At 38.9% G+C, this 22,130-nt stretch overlaps 1 non-coding gene across 1 annotated transcript; it reads right to left on the bottom strand.

Annotated features, from left to right (window-relative positions):
• Positions 1-273: 273 nt before the first annotated feature.
• Positions 274-388, bottom strand: LOC113658431. The gene has a single exon (XR_003444397.1). It is a non-coding gene; the product is annotated as a U5 spliceosomal RNA (small nuclear RNA).
• Between the last annotated feature and the right edge of the window lie 21,742 nt (positions 389-22,130).

The following is a 22,130-nucleotide window of genomic DNA, read 5'->3' as shown; positions in this document are numbered from 1 at the left end:
GGGGGGGTCATAGAAGCCTTTATTATCGCCACATATTCATTACAGTATTCATTCATGCACAGTAGAATTCTTTTCTTCACATACCCTAACTGAGGAGGTTGGGGTCCGAGTGCAGGGGCAGGTATGATACAGCACCCCTGGAGCAGGGAGGGTTGAGGGCCTTGCTCAAGGGCCCAACAGTGGCAGCCTTGCGGTGCTGGGCATTGAACCCCGATCCTCCGATCAACTACCCAGAGCCTTAACCAGTTGAGCCATCACTGCACCCAAAATTATAGCCTTGCAACTGCAAAGCCTACAAAAATATGTTGAACTCATCAACGTTCCTCTCCACGGAAATCTTTAGTAAAAGACGAAAGATTTGTGCGTGAATGAAGAGAAAGCCGAATTCTTTGTTCGAATTGTTGGAATTCTGAGCTGTTTTGAGTATAGTGAACAGATAAGGAGGCGGAAAAGCTGAAGCGATTCAAGCTCTGCTGCATCGCTTTCTCTTTAGGTACTGTAGAGAGGAAGATGAAGAATGGAATTATTCCATAAATCTTAAATCTCAAATCGCTGATATGATCGTTGTTCAGGGTGGATTTTACTTTTCCATTAAGTTTGATGCATAGATGGTAATGAAATTCTTGGATGAGGGTTTCTTGGATCTAAACTAGGTCCGAGCTTGTGATTTATTGTCAGGATTATGGTTCATAGTCTCGTTCTGCCTACCGCCAAAAAATAAAATAAATAAATCATCTTGTTACAAAATACAGTTGAGAAAATGGGACACTCTTGTTTTCCGGTGTCACTCCGAGTACAGTTTCGAGTTCTCTTACTGGTTTTTAAACCACTCAATGATTTCGCACCTGCACACTTAAACTGCATGTCAAACTCTACATCGCGCCTTATGTAATCAAATCGTCAAAAACTGACCTTTACTGCACAGCCAGAGTGAAAATTAGAAACAGCTTTATGCCTCTATTTAATAGCTTTTTATATTGTTGTAACTGTGTTATCCTGATGTGTTGCCAGTATAAACATTTTCATGATTGTTGCAGCAAAAAAAATGCTTAATTTTGCACTAGCTTTTTTTTTTTTAAACTAAAAATTTAAAGTGCTTTTTTTGTTTGTTTTTAATTCCGAAATCTACTTGAATTGGTGAAACTGCAAACACAGGATCCTTCTTTTAATCTCCTGGTCTGGCAAATATGTAATGACTTTCTATGAAAACTCATGTACTCATGTAGTCCATACTGGTATATTGAACAGAGCTTCGGCTGAATACGTGTTTATGAATCTGCTATAATTTTCGAATAAAATTATGAGCGTGTAATATTTCTGTAATGTTTGCACTTTTTGTACCATTGCTATATTTATTATTGCACATCAGGCTACAACATGTAACATCTAACATATTGCACATTTTAATTTATTACCCCATTTTTAATTTTTTTTGTTATTTGTAATATTTTTTATTTGTTTTTATTGCTTGCTCTTATAATATATTTAATTTGCATGCACAGTCTAAGGAGGAGTAGCCAGATTTTCATTTCACTGGAAGATGTATAATGTATAGCTGTATAACTGACAAATAAATCTTTGATCATCGATCATTAAATTGATTCATGAATTGAATCTTGAATTGATTATTGAATCAAAACTTGAATGGTATATTTAATCGAACATTAAATTGATTCTTAAATTAAATCTTGAATAAACCCTTGACCAGAATCTCGAATTGTTTATTGAATCGAAACTTGAGTGGAATCTTGAATCGAACATCGAATTGATTCTTGATTCGAAACTTGAACGGAATCTTGAATCGAACATCGAATTGATTCTTGATTCGAAATTTGAATGGAATCTTGAATCGAACATCGAATTGATTCTTGATTCGAAATTTGAACGGAATCTTGAATCGAACATCGAATTGATTCTTGATTCGAAACTTGAAGGGAATCTTGAATCGAACATCGAATTGATTCTTGGTTCGAAACTTGAACGGAATCTTGAATCGAACATCGAACTGATTCTTGATTCGAAACTTGAAGGGAATCTTGAATCGAACATCGAACTGATTCTTGATTCGAAACTTGAAGGGAATCTTGAATAGAACATCGAATTGATTCTTGATTCGAAACTTGAGTGAAATCTTGAATCGAACATTGAATTGATTCTTGATTCGAAACTTGAATGGAATCTTGAATCGAACATTTCAATTGATTTGTAAATTAAATCTCGAATCAACTCTTGACCTGAATCTCGAATTGATTATCGAATAGAAATAGAATTGATTTTAAATAAAATTAATTCCTGTATACCTTTAATTTTTCTAACACTGTGTATTTATTGTTTTTGCTATGTTTTAAAACTATACTATTCAAGATATAATCTAATTTAAAAAGTGTATAGCTATACACAAATGCATACTAACTAAATTCCATTAGTCGTTTTCAATAATCTACACAAAAAAAAATCCCAGGACAATAAAATAAAAAAGAAATACATTTCACAGTTCAGAAATACACCCTAGATTGTACACCAGTATGAACCATACTACTCACTACAAGTGACATGTATTCTAAGAGATTTTCGAGTTGACAATTAAATAACATTTGAATAAAACTCAGTGTTTATGCTCCGATGCTCTAATTTTCAACTGTCTTTTCTGATCAATTCGTATGAATAAATTTCACGCAAATTGCCTCAGATCAATTGTGCAAATTAAAATCACGCCACCCATCTGTAACACACACACACACACACACACACATCAAGCTCATGACATCTCGAGCATCTGCTGGATTTGGAGTCTGGAGACGGCGCGTCAGGAACAGCTGATGATAGCGCCTTGACTTATGGGCTTTTTACAGCAAAGTCCAGCACTTTCTGTGAATTTCAGCTTGGGTAAAGGAGGAAGAGGCCATAAATCTGTCCTGAGGTTAAAGTTTTATTGCATTTCTTATAAAATCTAAACATCTGTCGGGTGTGGTTAAGCTGTGGCAGCTTTCAGGGAAAGAGGAAGTGACAGGACATGTCCTCCTGTCTCGCACAATCACAACACCTGCCATTAAAAAAAAATTATCACCAACCATCAGTTTGGGTTTTGGTTTGGCGAATCAGCTGGGAGAAAATACACACAGCTTCGAGTGAAGTCATGTACACGTGGATCTTTTTGACCTGCTTTATGATGTACTGTAGCTTGTAAGTGCCTGAGCTATGAAAGAGCATGCCTTTAATTTACATTTACAGCATTTAGCAGACACCCTCTTATCCAGAGTGACTTACACTGAGCAACTGAGGGTTAAGGGCCTTGCTCAGGGGCCCAGCAGTGGCAGCTTGGTGGACCTGGGGTTCGAACCCTTCCGATCAGTAGCCCAACACTTTAACCACTGAGCTACCACTGAGCTACCACATCCCACATTTTGTCACATCTACATTACAGCACAATGAATTTCTTTCTTCACATATCCCAACCTTGGTGGTTGGGGTCAGAGCACAGGGTCAGACATGATACAGTACCACTGGAGCAGAGAGGGTTAAGGGCCTTGCTCAAGGGCCCAACAGTGGCAGAGTGACAGTGCTGGGGCTTGAACCCTGATCAACAAGCGCTTTAACCACTTGAGCCACCGCTGCCACTACATAGCAGTCATTTGGCGATGAAATCGGCTAATCGGACATTTTCAGTCAGTGTTAAAGAAATGATTTTCTGGCTTCAAGTCTGATTTAAAAAAGTGTAAAAAAAAGTCATGACTCTGTGAAACAGGATTTTAGTGGTTGAAGATAAACACCTTCACATTTTAGATGCTTATGAACAAACACTTGGACAAACTAAAGTCTCAGACATTAGAAATGGGTTCGATATCATTTCAAGAGTTACTTCAAAGATTTAACGAACATTCGCGAGGAAAACAAAAACTAGCCATTTCTAAGGGTTTTCTGTGGACCTTTAACATGAATATATTCCTTCTAGTAGGCTAGATAAAAACAGAAATAAGAAAAAAGCCTACAAAAACTTAAAGCTCTGAGTGTCTACATTCAATGCTAAATATGGACACAACAAAAACAGGAGTAAGTTTGAAAAAATAAAGGTATGTAAAGAAGGTTAACCCGAAGATTTACAGAGATGTGATTTTTTTGTTTAGGAGCTTTTTTATTGAACATAAAGCAGAATTTTTTATATGGTTTATATGGTTATTTAAAGTTTGACCTCAGTTGGAGTGTTCTGCTATTGAGTCTCTACACAATCAGTTAGCATTCCTTAAGCATTTACAAACCATAAATCCTGTTAAAAAAGTAAAAGTCTGTTCATTATAAATGATTGAAGTGCTCTTAAGCGTGGTAGCTTTTTTTTTTTCTTCCAGTGAAGGTATAAAGGATCATTTTATTTATTTATTTACATTTTAATTTTAGCAATGCCAATCATGGTGTATTAATGCTGACACTAAATTAATTAAATAATGTGCGTTAGTGGAATCTTGTTAAAAAAAAAAAAAGTCTTAATGTTACCAGACTGTTTTATTCTACATCAGTGTCAATGAGTGAAATTTGAAACAAGATTAATTCAATATTAATTTTTTTTTTTCAGGATTAATTCGATATATAGTTTTTTTTTTACAACAAAAAATGTATGTATTTATAATATTTATAATTTTATATATTATATCATATTAATAAACATTATTTCTTTTTATTTATAATATTTATATGAATGAATGAATGAATGAATGAATGAATATATGTCTATTTGTTTTTGTTTAGAATTTTTCTCACTTTGACAAAATCTCTCCCTCAAAAAACAATAGCTACAGACTTTTTCATTTATTTTTTTGTTGTTGTTGTCTAAAAAAAAAACATGTTTGTCCACAAAAAAATCCACCCTAATAAAACTCTGCCTCACGGTGTTATTTCTACTTTGTTTCTTTCTCCGTTCTGACATTTCAGAAATTTGATCTTCTCCTGCTATACACTTTACACCTCCTCCATGACAATGGAGTTAACCTGGAGAAATATAAAATATTGGAAAGGGAAATTCTCTCTCCCTCTGGCTCGCTCCTGAGCTGCAGAGGTCTGAAACCGGAGTGAGCTTTTCCAAAGCTCCCCGCGGTGCTGTTCGTTTGGACCGCAACAGGCCACAAATCTGGCCGGCGCTGTCCTCCCTGCCATCTCTCCAACGCGGACAGAGGATCTGGTTTAAGATGGAATGCTTTCGAGAGGAGAAAAAAACATCACTTCAGACTGAAGGCAAATGTCAAAATAAAGATGGGGGAAAAGCCGTAGTCGTTCAGCTAGGAGGAATTCAATACAAATCTCGTCCTCATATCCTGTCCTCCTTTTTTACTCGGTGTCATGCGCGAAAGCGGTAGAAGCCTGGTTTTGATTTTCAGAGCAGAGTATTTTTTATCTGTGTTACAATAATAAATCTGATATCCTTCTGGGAAAGTTTATTTTGAGGGAGGTCCAACGTGTTAAGAACTCCGTGACCTGCGCTGGGATTGCAACATGATGACTTTACAATATTGCATATTTATAGACTCGGAGATTCATAGCTATTGTAGACTCAGACAAAGAATCAGCAACCTTGTTTTTATTACACACAAACTAAAAAGCAAAAATATCCAGCGGCTACGAGATTCTGTATCGCGCCGAGGACGAAGCCGTCATACTGATGCTTACGGAAGAGCGAGCAAATGTCAGCTTAAAGATTTCAACGCGTTGCTGATTGTGCACTCAAAAAAATCAGTCCCTTTAAATGATCACTTTATTAGAAACACCTGTACACAGGTGTCCGATCAGCCAATCATATTACAGCAGTGTAATATATAAAACCCTGGTTAACTGTGTAAACCTGTGGTCTCAGAACACACAGCATTCATTAACATTAATGGAGCAGTAGTGGCTCATAAGGTCATGGCTCTGGGTTATCGACCAGAAGGTCAGGGTTCAAACCCCAGCACTACCAAGCTGCCACTGTTGGACCCTTGAGCAAGGCACTTAATCCTATCTGCTCCATAGGGGCTGTATCATGGCTGACCCTGTGCTCCGACCCCAACTTCCTAACAAGCAATAAAAATATTGGCTTCTTCTAATGTAACAATGCCCAATCACATCTTTCATTCATTCATCTTTAGTAAACACCTGAGCAGGGTTTAGATTCCTTTACTTGATGTTTCCTTTCATCCATCCATCCATCCATTCTGTACACCGCTTATCCTATTGTGTCACAGGGAATCTGGAGCCTATCCCAGGAGACTCGGAGACAAGGCTGACTGATATATAGAAACCCAAACTGGTCCTTTATTTAGAAACATTTGAGGTGTAGATGAGGTCATCTACATAAAGGGATAAAACTCCAAAAAGCAATTGTGCTCATTTCACCTGTACACATTTCACATGGACTTTCAATGATAGAACTGTTTAAATAGAAAAGTGACCTTGCTCTCCAAGAGTTCTACATAGAACTTAGCTAAATTGGCGTAGGTGCAAAGCCCAAGGGTTCTATATAGAACAATTTTATAGGAGAAGCTTCTATTGGCCTAATGTACAAAACCCAAGGGTTCTACACAGAACCATTTTATGGGAGAAGCTTCTATTGGCTAAGGTACAGAAGCCCAGTGTTCTATATAGGACCATTTTATGGGAGAAGGTTCTGTTGGGTAAGGTACAGAAACTCAGAGTTCTATATAGGACCATTTTATGGGAGAAGGTTCTATTGGCTAAGGTACAAAACCCAAGGGTTCTACACAGAACCATTTTATGGGAGAAGCTTCTATTGGCTAAGGTACAGAAGCCCATTGTTCTATATAGGACCATTTTATAGTAGAAGGTTCTATTGGCTAAGGTACAAAACCCAAGGGTTCTAAATAGAACCATTTTATAGGAGAAGCTTCTATTGGCTAAGGTACAGAAGCCTAGTGTTCTTCATATGGGAGAAGTTTCTATTGGCTAAGGTACAGAAACTCAGAGTTCTATATAGGACAATTTTATGGGAGAAGCTTCTATTGGCCTAATGTACAAAACCCAAGGGTTCTACACAGAACCATTTTATGGGAGAAGCTTCTATTGGCTAAGGTACAGAAGCCCATTGTTCTATATAGGACCATTTTATAGTAGAAGGTTCTATTGGCTAAGGTACAAAACCCAAGGGTTCTAAATAGAACCATTTTATAGGAGAAGCTTCTATTGGCTAAGGTACAGAAGCCTAGTGTTCTTCATATGGGAGAAGTTTCTATTGGCTAAGGTACAGAAACTCAGAGTTCTATATAGGACAATTTTATGGGAGAAGGTTCTATTGGCTAAGGTACAGAAGCCCAGTGTTCTATATAGGACCATTTTATGGGAGAAGCTTCTATTGGCTAAGGTACAGAAGCCCAGTGTTCTATATAGGACCATTTTATAGTAGAAGGTTCTATTGGCTAAGGTACAAAACCCAAGGGTTCTGCATAGAACCATTTTATGGGAGAAGCTTCTATTGGCTAAGGTACCGAAGCCCAGTGTCCTATATAGAACCATTTTATGGGAGAAGGTTCTGTTGGCCAAGTACCACATAATTCTATAAAGAACTCCAAGTAAACCCTGTTTTTAGTAGGGTAGCATTCATAAAAACTGGATTAGAAGATTCTTTTTTTAAACACATATCGGAATATTCGGAACATTAGATAAATAAAGACACACATAATGGCATTGTGTTGGATGTGAAACTGATTTGTGAGTTTACAGAGATGATGTAATCTGTCCTTCATTAGAATACCTTGACGTCACAAAAAGTCCACAATGACCACATCATCATAAATCTCATTTGGTATCATGGCTGTTTTGCTTTTTTATTTTTTATTTTTTTTTTGCATACAACACAAATGGTGAATGTTTTGGAAAAATAAAAGTGGTAAAAATTCCCCAGCACAGTTACAGGAAGAAATAATTCGTAACAGCAATGTTTTAAGCCAGCACGCGAGAAGAAAATGTCTCCGTGACATTGTTTAGAGACATAGAAAGAGAAGGAATGGCACCGGAGTCTGTTTCCTATCTGTTAACACAATGGCTGTGGTATCACAGATCCAGATTGAGAACAGCCATGTCCACACTTGAGAAGTGAGTGACAATGGAGCTGATTGTAGATAAGATCCAGTCTGGCACCTCACCTACTCGGACATATAAGGGCGTATTTCATCGTCTGTTACCGTCGTAGTCTCAGGTCCAACAACCTCTTTGAATACTTTTTACGCTTCGTATTCGTATAAACATTCGGGATAACGGGATTTGTGTATATAAATATGTCTTTGTAAATGCTTACACGATGTCTTGGGAGAATTACGCTGATCACAGCATCCAAAACACTGAGTGATCTTCCATCTGCTGAAAACATGAAAAAAATGGGACAAAGAGATTTCTTTGTAACTTTATCTAACCGTCTTAGATCGTATCTAATACAAACATAATATAGTATAACAATGAAATGATCCCATCTTTGGGAAAGAAACTTTCATTGCTCAATACATACAGTTTATTTATTTTTAAATGCATTCTTCATTTTTGATTGGTCAAATCATGCATTCTCTGATCTACCAGCACTGCCTGACCGGTCCCTGTATCTCTCAGCGTAAGAGGTAGATATACATCAAGACTCTTTTCTGTTCTGGCACCGAGCTGGTGGAATGAGCTTCCCCTAGACGTCCAAACAGCTGAGTCACTGGTTATCATCAAACACCGGGTGAAGACGTACCTCTTCCTGAAACATTTAAACTAGCACTTAGTTTCCCTGTCTGTTTTACGTATTTAAAAAAAAAAAGAAGTGCTACCGATATATAGTGTTTTAAATTTTAAGTTAATATATTTTTTTTAATTAATTTTAAACTTTAATTGTATATATTCATTTATTTATTTTTATCTTTATTTCTTCTTCTTCTTCTTCTTCTTCTTCTTCTTCTTCTTCTTCTTATTATTATTATTATTATTATTAAATATTTATTTCTTTTTTTTCTCTCTCTTCTGTTTCCATACTTCTTTAAAGCTGCTTTGAGGCAATGGGAATTTGTTAAAAGTGCTATACAAATAAATTGAACTGAATTGAAATTGAAAATTGAACTATAATTCCCCCCAAGAGTTTTACACCGATGGTATCCCTAAGTCGGTGACCTAGTGACCCACTTGTTGATGTATTCATCGAACTAAACGTTCGTATGTTGTTCAGGATCAGAACATCTACCATTAAATACCATAAAATACCATTAAATTATATTAATACCCTTGCTTTGATTTGTTTTATTTTCTATATAATGCCGATGAGTCTGAATTTTTGCACTTCCGGTTCCATCGTCCTTGGAATTTTGGTTTATTTTGGTGAAATGCCTGAAATCTGTGAAATAAGGTCTATGATGAACACCGGCTGAAGTCCAGCTGGATTGTGGAGTTAAAGCTTAGTGTAGCTGATGCTGATGTCATGCGAGTGTATGTGATGGACTGTGTTTATAACCGATGGCTTTTTGTTTCTGTTGATCGTATTTACGCATTAAAAACATGTAAGTGTCATGATTTTTTTGGTCTCAAAAAAAAAAACATTTCAGCATTTTATGTTGAGTGACGATCGCTTCAGTTTGGCGTGCAATGACGTGTCATCTCGACGGCACACTATAGCAAAAAAGGGATTGTTACGGTGAACGCTCCACTTAAACGGATTAAAAATCGGTGTCATTATCGGTATGGTGAAGTTTCCTGTGTCGAGAAATTTCCTGCATTTCTGAAAGGAGTCTATGGAAAAGTCTTCAAGATGGAGGGATTTTTGTGTTTTCTCTGTAACGTGACTCCGACTCGCTTTGAGAGAAAGAAAAACAGAGTCAGAGGAGAGAACTATGATGTCATTCTTTCATTGAAAAAAAAAGTATTTGGTAAAAAAACTTGCTGTGGTGTAAAAAAATAAAAAAATAAAAAAACTTCACCCTGTCACACGCTGTTATCGGAAAATAGCCGACTTCAGTGTGCATAGTGAGTATAGTCTTTTGTGTCAGGCCGCATCACACCAAATAATTGGTAATTATTTTCCAATAACAGCGGATCTACTTTATGAATAAAAAAATCATTAAACACATTAGCTCATTATGTATTAAAGAAAAAAAAAAGATTTTAATGGAGTATGAATAAATAACAAACAGATACATAACAGTTATATTGCTATAGGCATGTCAGATTGCTTTGTTTAATGGATTAAAAATAACTCGACGATTTTTCAACCAACAGCCGTTCTAATAAATGATGTAGCTACCACTTGTTTGGTTGGATATCATATAAACCGTGAAGTCATTTTTCTCTGTTTCACTCAATAAGCAGTTACTGCCTTCCTGCCTTAGTAGGGCAGAGTTAAGATCTAATTACGTGCCTAATTATGTATTATGCTATTAGGTTGTATTATGAATATTCAACACGGTTTAATGAAGAGCACATTTCATCCTCAACAGCTACGCTCGGCTCATAAACATTCGTATCAATCAAAGCGCCCGCAACAGTGACTTATTATCTGGGAAAGTGACAGTTTTCTTACAGCGTTGCATCTGCGTCTGAAAATAAACCTAAAAGACTTTTAATTTGAATTCCTCCTGCACATTGTGGAAGATTTATCTAAAGACAGCAACATGCTATAATGAATATATAATTGTCTCATTTTGTCCAATTACGCATTACGTGTGTAGCTTTTATTGTGGATATAAAACAACCTCTCTTTACGTATTGGTGTTTTGGAATAATATTGTATCCTCGCAATCCTTTTTAGGATCGAGTTTAACCCCTTCAGCTCCTGTCTTGGGGTTTTCAGCCTGTTTTTCGTAGAAAAGAGGATCTAGTTACAAGAACGAAGAACGTCTGGACTGCTGATGGCTGCTCGGAGTTTAAAGGGTTACGTTTTAATTTGTTTAGAACGCCCTTAATGGGATCGTCTTGTTATATATCTCTGATTTGCTCTGTCCAGACTCTGCCTCTAGACGTCTGAAGGGCTCAGATTCGCTTCCCCCCGGCTCTTAAGGGTGTCTGTGCTTTTGCGAGTGCTGCGCAGAGGCTTTTCGAACAGTCCAGCAATTGATATTAGATGTCCCACTTGCATTTTAGATACAAACCCAGACCTCTCTGCTCTGTGATCTACTTTTTTTTTTTTCTGTTTCAAAACTCTTTATTTAATTGATGTGTATTGAATGTGTGCAGCATTTTAGTCAACATAAGCTTTGAATACATACAGTATTCAGTAAAGTTTTAGGCAGGTGTGAAAAAATGCTGTAAACAAAGAATGCTTTCAAAAATGGAAGTGTTAAACATTTATTTTCAGAAATGAACAAAACGCAGTGAATAAACAAAAGAGAAATCTAAATCTAATCAATATTTGCTGTGACCGCCCTTTGCCTTCAAAACAGCAGCAATTCTTCTAGGTACACTCGTACACGGTTTGTGAAGGAACTCGGCCGGTAGGTTGTTCCGAACATCTTGGAGAACTAACCGCAGATCTTCCGTGGATGTCGGCTTTCTCACATCCTTCTGTGTCTTCATGTAATCCCAGACACACTCGATGATGTCGAGATCAGGGCTCTGTGGGGGTCGTGCCATCGCTTCATACTGGTATGAAGGCAAAAAGGTAATAACACCAAATATAGATTTGATTTCGATTTTTCTAAATCACTTTGCATTTTGTAATTTGACAGAAATAAACACTCATTATTTATATTTCTGAAAGCGTTCTTTGTTTATAGCATTTTTTCACACCGGCCTAAAACCTTTGCACAGTACTGTACCTCTGTGTGCTGTATGATTAAAAAAGGACATACGTACAGTTGTCATATTATATTGTCTGCATCGTTATACTTTGCATTATAATAACTCTGAATTGTGGGCGTGGCCAACTTAGCTAGACATGTTTCATTAAGTTTTAATGACCTGTGTATGAAAAATAAATGTCTAAGAAATGGAATTGAAGGTGAAGTCAAACAGCTTAAGAAATGGCGGCATCTTCAGCAGCTTGAACAATAGCCGTTATTATGCTATAACGGTGGCAGCTTCAATGTCAATTTCAATTGTGAATGAAGGTATAAAAATGTATAAAAATCTATCTATCTATCTATCTATCTATCTATCTATCTATCTATCTATCTATCTATCTATCTATCTATCTATCTATCTATCTATCTATCTATCTATCTATCTATCTATCTAATAATTTACCTCTCCACTTATCCAGATATTTAAAGGTCCACCCAGCCTTAATCCATCCATCCATCCATCCATGTATCCATCCATCCATGTATCCATCTATTTCTCAACCAATCTATCTACGTATCCATGTACCTGTATACTCAACCAACTCAACTCAATCTAACCATCCATCTATCAAGCCGCACATCCCTTTATACATCCAAACATAGAACCAAAATATCCATCCAGCTATCCATCCATAGAACAACCCACCCATCCATCCATCCATCCATCCATCCATCCATCCATCCATCCCTCCAACCATTTAACTACCCAATCACCCAATATGCATAGAACCAAATTAGAAATTTGTATGAATATTTTGCACAACATCAATGACAAATCTATCTATCTATCTATCTATCTATCTATCTATCTATCTATCTATCTATCTATCTATCTATCTATCTATCTATCTATCTATCTATCTATCTATCTATCTATCTATCTATCCTTTTATTTGTTTAAATGCAAAAGAACAAAGCCATTTGTCTGAGATTCATTTGAGAACTAGTAAGTCATTTTTCTAGGCTAACATCTAACCCACAACCTTGTACAAAAGCAAAAGTCCTTCATGTCCTGTTGTATTTTCACTACTATATGAATAAGACTCCTCCATCAGGGCGAAGGGATTAAAGGCTGCCGCTCTATGATTCCTCATCCAACTAAGACGCAATGTGCAGAACTTCAGCAGAAACCCTGTGGTTGCAGAAGGACTGCACTTTATCAGCATACCACCATGACTTTCCTAATGCTGGCAATCTGTATCTGTACTGTTTTATCTTTTCTTTACATGCCACATCATGCATGCTGCTGTGGGTGGCTTTGAACCAGCTTGTCGTAACACTTCTTAAATCACTATGGACAGTTTCACAAACAAGTTTGGATGTTTTTTATGTTTCCATGCTTTTTTTTTTCCAGATCTCCAACATGAATACAATTAAAAACCATATGCTTGTTTTTACTTGATGTGGTTTTATATTTACTCAGTTGCATGTACATTTTGGAGACAGCGCTGGGTTTTTTTCGTCAGATAGTCAGTGATCCGCAAAAGAGAAAAGACAAGGCTAAAGGTTTCACGTCCAAACGTCCACATACAGTAGCTGTGGGAATTATTAAATGTTATTTGCAGTTTTTAATATCTTAAGGCATCGGATGTTTGCTTTCTCTCTCCCTGTATTGGTGGAGAGCTTTTTCTCATCCTTCTTTAAAACAGAACATAGTTGTGTTTTGGGCTGCTGCAGTGTTATGGTTCACTGACGGTCATGGTGTACGATTAGATGCTAGCTTGCTGGCTAAGTTTACTTAGTGCAAAATGAACATATTGGTTCCACATGATTCAATCGAGCACCATTAACAGCAGAGGAGTGGTTTCCAGAAGGTTTCCAAAATATTCTAAACTGCTCTGTTTTTCAGTTGGATTCTGAGTATGTCATAATAAATTATGTAAAATTACTAAACACGCACAAGTTGGTATCGCCCAACTATCGCCTCGCAAAACAGTGCGCGGTTAGCTTTAAAAATGAAGAGAATCGCTGATAAGATAGGGAGACATAAATAAATAAATAAATAAATAAATAAATAAATAAATACTCACTATGATAATGTGGTGTAATCTAGCTAACGACACATATATCGTAGTTAGATAGCTAATTATTTGATATTTAGCAATAACTATCAATATAACAATGGAAAATCAGCAGGTGTTAGGTCGCCTAAATATTATCTTAATAGTTCCCATTATTATTGACAACAACAACAGTTTGGACCTGAAATCTGAACATTCTGAGGTGACCTGAAGCTTGGATGGAATCGACAAATCCAGAGAGAATCGACACATCTAAGAATCGACTCTTTTTTTTGTTTGTTTCTACCTTTTTCCAACTTGTACTAATACCAGCTTTACAGTTGTTTAGAGAAGAAATGACCATATGTTTCTCTTGCGAAAATGTTTTCAGATGTTCCCATGTCTGCATGTTGAAATCTCACGATAAACGATGTGTTTAAGTTTTAATCACTCACAGCATGTGTTCGTTTGGACTTTTTGTTATGCCCTGTGTAATCTGTTGAAATGAAACAATAACTTGATCATAAAGGCTTGGATGAGCGACGAATAGACGGATGGGTGTATGGGTTGATCGACAGAAAGCTAGGTAAACATCTAACAAGCTCGGCTTTTCAAAGCCTTGATAAAAATTAAGCATGGAGACTCAAACCTACTACACTGGTGTTGTTACGACAGACACATAACCACTGCTCAGTTGTAACGCACATGATTTAATCACCTGAATGGGACACTGTAGTTATACTGTAGTTCCCATCAATGACAACATCCTCATGAGATTTCACACTGTAACTGGCTTATGTTAATACTACACGAACTCATCACGTCCATTCATTCATTCATTCATTCATTCATTTTCTACCGCTTATCCGAACTACCTCGGGTCACGGGGAGCCTGTGCCTATCTCAGGGGTCATCGGGCATCGAGGCAGGATACACCCTGGACGGAGTGCCAACCCATCGCAGGGCACACACACACTCTCGTTCACTCACACACTCACACACTACGGACAATTTTCCAGAGATGCCAATCAACCTACCATGCATGTCTTTGGACCGGGGGAGGAAACCAGAGGACCCGGAGGAAACCCCCGAGGCACGGGGAGAACATGCAAACTCCACACACACAAGGCGGAGGTGGGAATCGAACCCCCAACCCTGGAGGTGTGAGGCGAACGTGCTAACCACTAAACCACCGCGTCCCCTTCATCACGTTCACTCTTACATAATTTTTTTTACATTTCATATCAATGTTTTTTTGTTTGTTTTGTTTTCTATATACAAGGAACAAAGATTTTTGTAATCGCCTTTTTCACCACAGACTTGTGTGTTGTTTGTGTTCAGTTTAAACCATTAAACCGTGTAACCCGTGATATTTTTAGAGGATACGATGCTGTAAAACTATTACAGCGTAAGACCCATACCCATGTTCGTGGACTCACGTCTCATGTCTACGTCACGTCGTGTAAAACCCTGTTTTCCCTGAAGCCATTCATTAAATCATGTACTTCTGATTCCAAATAAATGACTCTTGTCTTTTTTTAAACTGCCTGCATGTGCACGTACGTGGGTCGTCCGCGTGCCTCATTTGTTCTCGCAGCTGACTTCGTGCAATATATTTAAGGTTAAAGAATGTGATGCGAATAAATGGGGTGACGTAAAATGTAACGCAGAGGAACGAAGCAGCAAAAAGAGCAACAAGTGTGTACCTGTAGAGGAGGAAGAGGGTCAAGAGAAGCCCAGGGACCACCAGGACTTTATGGCTTACTTTTGCTTGTCTCTCTCTCTTTTTTAAGCCAAGGCCCAGAATAGCAGCTTGGTATCATCGGTGTATGTGTGTGTTTGTGTGGTGTGTGTGTGTGTGTGTGTGTGTGTGTGTGTGTGTGTGTGTGTGTGTGTGTGTGTGTGTGTTCGGACCACCCTAGGGGTTCTGCTGACGACCACCACCCAGTTTTATGAGACAACCTGCTGTTCAGAGTCAGTGCTGCAATTTTGTGCTTTTTGTCCACCTGTTTGTGTGTGTGTGTGTGTGTGTGTGTGTGTGTGTGTGTGTGTGTGTGTGTGTGTGTGTGTGTGTGTGTGTGTGTGTGTGTGTGTGTGTGCGTGTGAGTGTGTGTTAAATTTGTTTGAATGATTTGAGTCAAATTCCAAGCAATCATACAAATGCAAACCCTACTAGATCTCATACACAAGACACATAAGTTTTGGCACCTGTCTGAGGTGAAAATTTGGCACAAGTATACAGATAAAAGTCTTCGTATGTTGCATTTGTACATTTTTCATTTAGTATCAAAAAAAAAAGAAGCAAAAAATAAAATAAAAAATGCGGAAAATGATTTCCCCTTTTAAATGGTTTATTTACTTTGTTTGTTTGTTTGTTTTGTTTGCAAAGAAAAAAATTCAGAGGATAACGTTCCAGATCTTCACATTAAATATTTGATAAATATTAAATATTTAAAAAAAACAAAACAAAACAGCGAATAGAAACGGAATACGTTTTTGACTGGATTATTTACAATGGCTTTCTCTAAAATAAATAAAAAAAAGAAAAATTAAAAAATAATTAAAATCCACTCACAAGCTTTTGTTTAAAAAAAAACCCTTATCTCTTCTGTCTTTCTGTACTTGTACTGTAAGCTTGTAGAAATACCCCCCACACCCCCCCTCAACAGTTTAACTCACCCTTACTCCCCCGAGTACAGAAATATTGGCCCCCCTGACCCCACTTCATCTCCAGCCTCCACCATCTCCCTAGATAATCCTTGTCCAAGTGGGAGGAGGTGCCTGTTGGGGTAATAGGACTTCTTTTTAGACCCCTTGTCAACCCTGGTGCCTTTCGAACAATTCCCAGCCCCCCCCCAACACACACACACCCTTGGCGCCTAAGTGTGATTGGTAAAAACCAAACAAAACCCATTTTTATGTTAATAATTCTCTTTTTTTCTGCTGACTCTTTCAAAATGCCCTTCCAATTCCGTCGTAAATCCAGCTCTCTGGAGCTGAGTCACATGTCCATACATAGTTATACATATATATTTATTGTTTTGTCGCTGCTCGTAAAGCCATTAAGTGCAACCAGTGCCAGATCTGAGTAAGAAATAAAGGCTGTTAGATCTTGACAGTCTCCTGGGGCTGCCACAGTGTGGCCTGAAATACAGTACTGAGAGAAATAAAAAAAATATATAGAGAGAGCAAGAGAGAGAGAGACGGAGAGAGAGAGAGAGAGAGAGAGAGAGAGAGAGAGAGAGAGAGAGAGAGGGAGAGTTTCTAATAAAAATGCAGTTCAAAAGGAACCCAAGCAACACTGTTATATTTTCTCCCATTGACTTTACAGAAACATTCTGTTAACGCAAACGTTATGATCTAATTATGACATGACGTCCTGTTTCGCTCTTTTCCTCCCTGCTTTTTTTTTTTTTGCTGCATCCTGTCGTCTATCTCGCTCCGTGCTCTCATGCCGGCTTTTTTGGAAATGGCCTCGGTAATAAGAAGCACCCCTGAATCGAATCTGTGAAATTGAGACCAGACGAGGGCGAGAGATGAGAGCTAATCTGGCCCAGGCACTCTGGTGTTGAAGCCAGCGTTGTGGGGAGAAGCAGCCCATGCCGTCTCCGTTTGCACGGTTAACAAGCCTCCTTTACTGGCATGAGCGGGCGGTTGAAATGTTTTTGAGCTCAAATAGGATAGAGGTTAGACACCCCACCCTCCAGAGTCAGCAATGTGGCACATGGGGATCTTTTTTGGATGCGACGGATGCCAATGGCAGTTGCGTGTGATCCATGAGAAGGCCAGCCTTATAAAAAAAAAACCCTTCTGGACATTTGAACAGTCATGCCTCGTAAAATATATTTCTATATCATTCTTTCTTTTCCATGTGCGCGTTTGATTTGTTTGACCCGAGAACAATATATATTTATTCCATCACCGATAAAAAAATATGATATATTGCTGTTTGGAAGATGATGTATTACAAGAATATGTTTGTAAATTTAAATCGTACTTCTGACACCTGTAAGAAAAATACGCGTTTCATCTCTTAATGCTAATGATCTGAATCGATCTGCTCAGATATGCGTGCTTGATGTCAAAGCGTAGTATCGGCGTAGACCAAAATAAAATAAAATAAAATAAAAAAAACGCTAGTATGTCTAGCTTCCGAATGACTGCGTGTGGAAAGTCAAATGAGAAAAAAAATAAAAACAAGCTCAGAGACCGAGGCTTTCCAAAGCTGCGGGAGAGCTCTACAGAGCAGGTACGGGTGATTAATGGCAGCCCGAAGAGAGCAGACTCCCTTAAAGACATTTAGCCACACTGCCTGGGTAAACTGACAGCCCCCTGCCCGTCATGAGTAATGACATCCCCTTTAAAACCAGCAGCAATATCGCGCTAACTGTGACAGACTGATGAGGGCCCTCATGAAACCTGATTTTAGGCCTCATTTACATAACCGTGCCTTCCGGATGTGTAATTAGGTCTATGTACGTGTGTATACACGAAGTAAGTCAACTAAGCGAGACTCAGACCATCACACCGAGCGCCGGCGTCGTCGAGACGGTGCCGAGATGCTAATTATCCTGTTGTAATATCTTTTTAAAATTATTTGAACATTTCGCCTTGAGATACATCCCCTATATTAAGATCTTGTTTTGTCAAGGCTGGTGCGTAATCCTTTCAAGAGAGCGCTGATGGAAAATTGTTGGATAAACATGTAGAAAGTTCAGGTATTCAAGTAAATATACGGTGTTCACCGTGAATTTTAGATTCCAGACGTTTAACGGAAGCAAAATGGCTGCTTCGGTTACGCAAGAACACGAGACCTCGAAAGATTCGCCTGAAGGATGCTGTCATGCTAGCTCGCCGATCGGGAAACACACACACACACACACACACACACATACACACACCCTCCGGCCGTCCTTTTTACAGACCAGACCGTGTTAGCGTGTATCCAGTAGCAGAGAGGGAATGAGTGCCAGTCGGCCCTGCTGCGATTCCGGCTGGCCGAGGGCTCGAGGTCCATACAAACGTGATTAAGAATCAATTTGAGCCAGTTGTTAGACTGTCTGGCGCCTGCTGAGGGATGAACACTTTTGATCCGAAACGTTTTACCGCTGCCTCGGATGAGCCGGCGTGGTCGGAACGGTCTGGGTGTGGGCCTAAAGTACCTGTCATGAGCCATTTTCACGCCGGCTCAAACAAGATATCTAGCCAACACACAGAGTACATACTAAGGAAAGGGCGGAAACGGGATGCAAGACGATACGCTTCACGTCAGCCACCTCAACCAGACACACAGACAAGACGAAGATGCTGTATAGTGTAATAACGTATTCAATAAGTGGTGTGTGTGTGTGTGTGTGTGTGTGTGTGTGTCTGAAACGCATGGCTGTTTTTGCTAAGCATTTCAGACGACGTCACGGCTTCGTCTCTGTGCATGCAAACAGAAAGATCTTGTTAAATAGGAGAAAGTGAATTATCGTCCCAGTCACAAATGAAACGGCGTCTCGTCCTGTTTTCATTTTTTTTTTTCTTAGTGACAGCGCGACATTAAAAAAACGCACGCTTTAGGGGACAGCTGCTATTGTAGGATCTGATGTGGAACTTATCTGTTTACCGGCTCTTGTTGCACAGATGAGACTTTTGCTGACAAGCCTATCTGAACCCCTGATTAAAATACCCGACGTAGACGACATACACCATCTACTCCGTCTACACCGAGGCGCTGCTTCTTCTACTATATCTGCACGTCTTCGCCTCTGTTCACCCGTCTCAAGTTAATCCATAATTCAATCTCGTCTTCGAGTGCCACTCATGACCCACCTCTTTGCTTTTCCTACTATATGCATCTTCTTCCATTCGAACGACTCCCTGAATCAAATGAATCAAATGAATCAAATGAAATATTTAAATAAACACATAAACAGGGATAAACTTCAGAGTTTTTTGTTTCATCCAAGCTTTCTTCCTTTTTAGTGTCAGTAACACCGTCGTTTCCTTGTCTGCTCTGTAGGACACACGTCGCGGCTATGCGTGTCGAAAAGATTTGAACGGGAATCGAAACGGATCTAGTCGCCGCTTACCTTTTCCTCCTCTTCCTCCTTTTCCTCCCGATTCCATTGCTTTAATATCCTTTAATACACGAGCCTTCTAATACGCAGCAAATTTTGACAGTGAGTGTTTAAACATGCATAAACTTAATTACCTTAAAGTCAGCCTTTGAAAAAGTCATTTTTTTCCCCCTATTGTTATAATTGTTCATATTTCATCTTCCAGCTTAGGACATTTCATTTTCTTATTTAATAATCTCGTTCTTGATGGTTTTCATAATAGTGTGGGATTTGCATTTGTCACTGTAATTACATTTGCATGTGTGAGCACCTCTGGAAAGTGGTTACTCTGGAGAATCTGTATAATATAATATATTAGATAGTGTTTGAAATCAGAAGTGTGAAATTACTGTTATTGTAATTGTTTCGTTTGCTTATTTGATCAAAGCTCCTGTATAAACGACGACTACAAAATAAATCGTTCATACAGGAGCTAGAGCTTCGACGTCTGGCTTTGAAGAGATTTAAAGAACATGTTGTGTGGACTAGAGAGGTAAAGAAAGCTGCAACAGGAAGTAAATAGTCTGTAATCTCTTCTTATTGTCTTGCAGATGTAAAAACACACTCAACCGGTTATGCTCTTAATCTCGCGCACGTCTTTAAAAGGAATGTTTTGCACATGGTGTGCTCGAGATACCACTCAGGAACCTGCTGCACTTCCATGAACGTAATCGACATAACGCTGAAGTACAGCAAAGGGAAAAAAAAAAGAAAAAAAAAAGAAGGAACTGTCTTGTTATAACTTATGACTCCAGACGCTGAAAAAAAATGAACTCTAGCGCCACTTAACACGTCGAGCCTAAAGGTATGTACGTGTCAAAATCTGCCAGCGTGTATAATTTCTGACAGCCTACGTTTCTCGATCGGATCTGAGACTTCGAGCTCAGAGGCGGACTGACTCAGAGGAGGTAAGTGCGAAGGAATAAGGAGCTGAGTACTCTTAAAGAGCGAGGCGCTGTTTCAGGCTATCAGAAAGAGACTCTCCAAGATGGAGGCCCGATTACAGACATGAGACCCGATCGCTGTGTCGAGTTCCACCTCAGACATTTATAGTCTTATAGCAATCAAGGATTTCAGAGATTGCAGCCAGTCTAATCTCGTCGGCCGAATGCGAGAAGGTCCATCGGTGAGCGCGAGAGCTGACATGGAGCTATATTTGGTGGCTTGTAATTGAAAGAAGGAATTGTTGCATGGGATGAGATTGGGTTGGGTGCGCTAACTTTTGCTTTTTGGATCGATGTTATATGGATGTAGAAAAAAAACAGCTACACAATACGAATCCCGTTTCTATAGCAACAACAGCATACTGTATATAGTGAACACTATACAAAATGGATTAAAAAAAAGCATTGCTGATTTTTTTTGTTGTTGTCGTTTTACAGAAGGAGTCTACAGAGTCAGCGCTGTAATAAGCTGTCGTAATGTACGTGCTGTAAGCAGTGTTGGACAATAACACGTTACTGTAACCCAGTTACTTTTGACAGTAACTAACACTCTAACGCGTTACTTTTTAAATAAAGTAACTGTTAGCGTTACCATACGGTGCGTTTGTCTGTTACTTTTTTAAATGAATTCATTTAGGCTGAAGTGTAGCCTACAGGCTAACCTGTTTACAGCAGCGACGCATTGTAGGATCGGTGGATGCCGACCTGTAAACAGGAAGACGCCGCGCTGCGGGCGTGTTTCCGTTCATACAAGTATGTGCGGCAGTAATGGCGAGTCGAGGCGAGAGCAAGACAAATTTCTCTAAGTGGAAATACGCTCATTGTTACGTGCTGTGTTTGTCGGTTCTGTGTTTTTTGTTGTTCATTCCCGCTCTCTCTTTTCTCCGCTATCTGTCTCCTCAGATCCCTGCCATTGTACACCTTTCCTGTCAATCCTGATTATCCTGTGTGACGTCACTCGTCGATCCACTGATCAACACCCGATCCCGCCTATTTAACCCGCCAGCATTCATTCATGCGAGTTCGCTCGCTCGTGTTCCTGATGAACTTGACCCTGTTTGTTTGGGTAGGTAGTGTAGGTTAGTTAGGGTGTTGTTCGACGCTGAAGATGTGTAAGTTGTGTCTTTCTGGTTCGAAGGTCCTATCTACTGCGATAAACAGCAACTCCAATCTGGAGGTACAAATTACATGCCTCGAAGAAGCTAGAATCTAACCCGGTGTCGGTGGACACACTCGAAGTGAGTCAAGCCCCGCCAGCCAAACCACAGTGACTAGATTTTAACCGGACTGTTAGCCAGGGACAGATCAACA

This window comes from Tachysurus fulvidraco, chromosome 1, assembly GCF_022655615.1.
Source record: "Tachysurus fulvidraco isolate hzauxx_2018 chromosome 1, HZAU_PFXX_2.0, whole genome shotgun sequence".
Classification (NCBI taxonomy): Eukaryota; Metazoa; Chordata; class Actinopteri; order Siluriformes; family Bagridae; genus Tachysurus; species Tachysurus fulvidraco.
The sequence above is the reverse complement of the archived record's forward strand: the minus strand, read 5'-3'. Positions and strand labels throughout refer to the sequence as shown.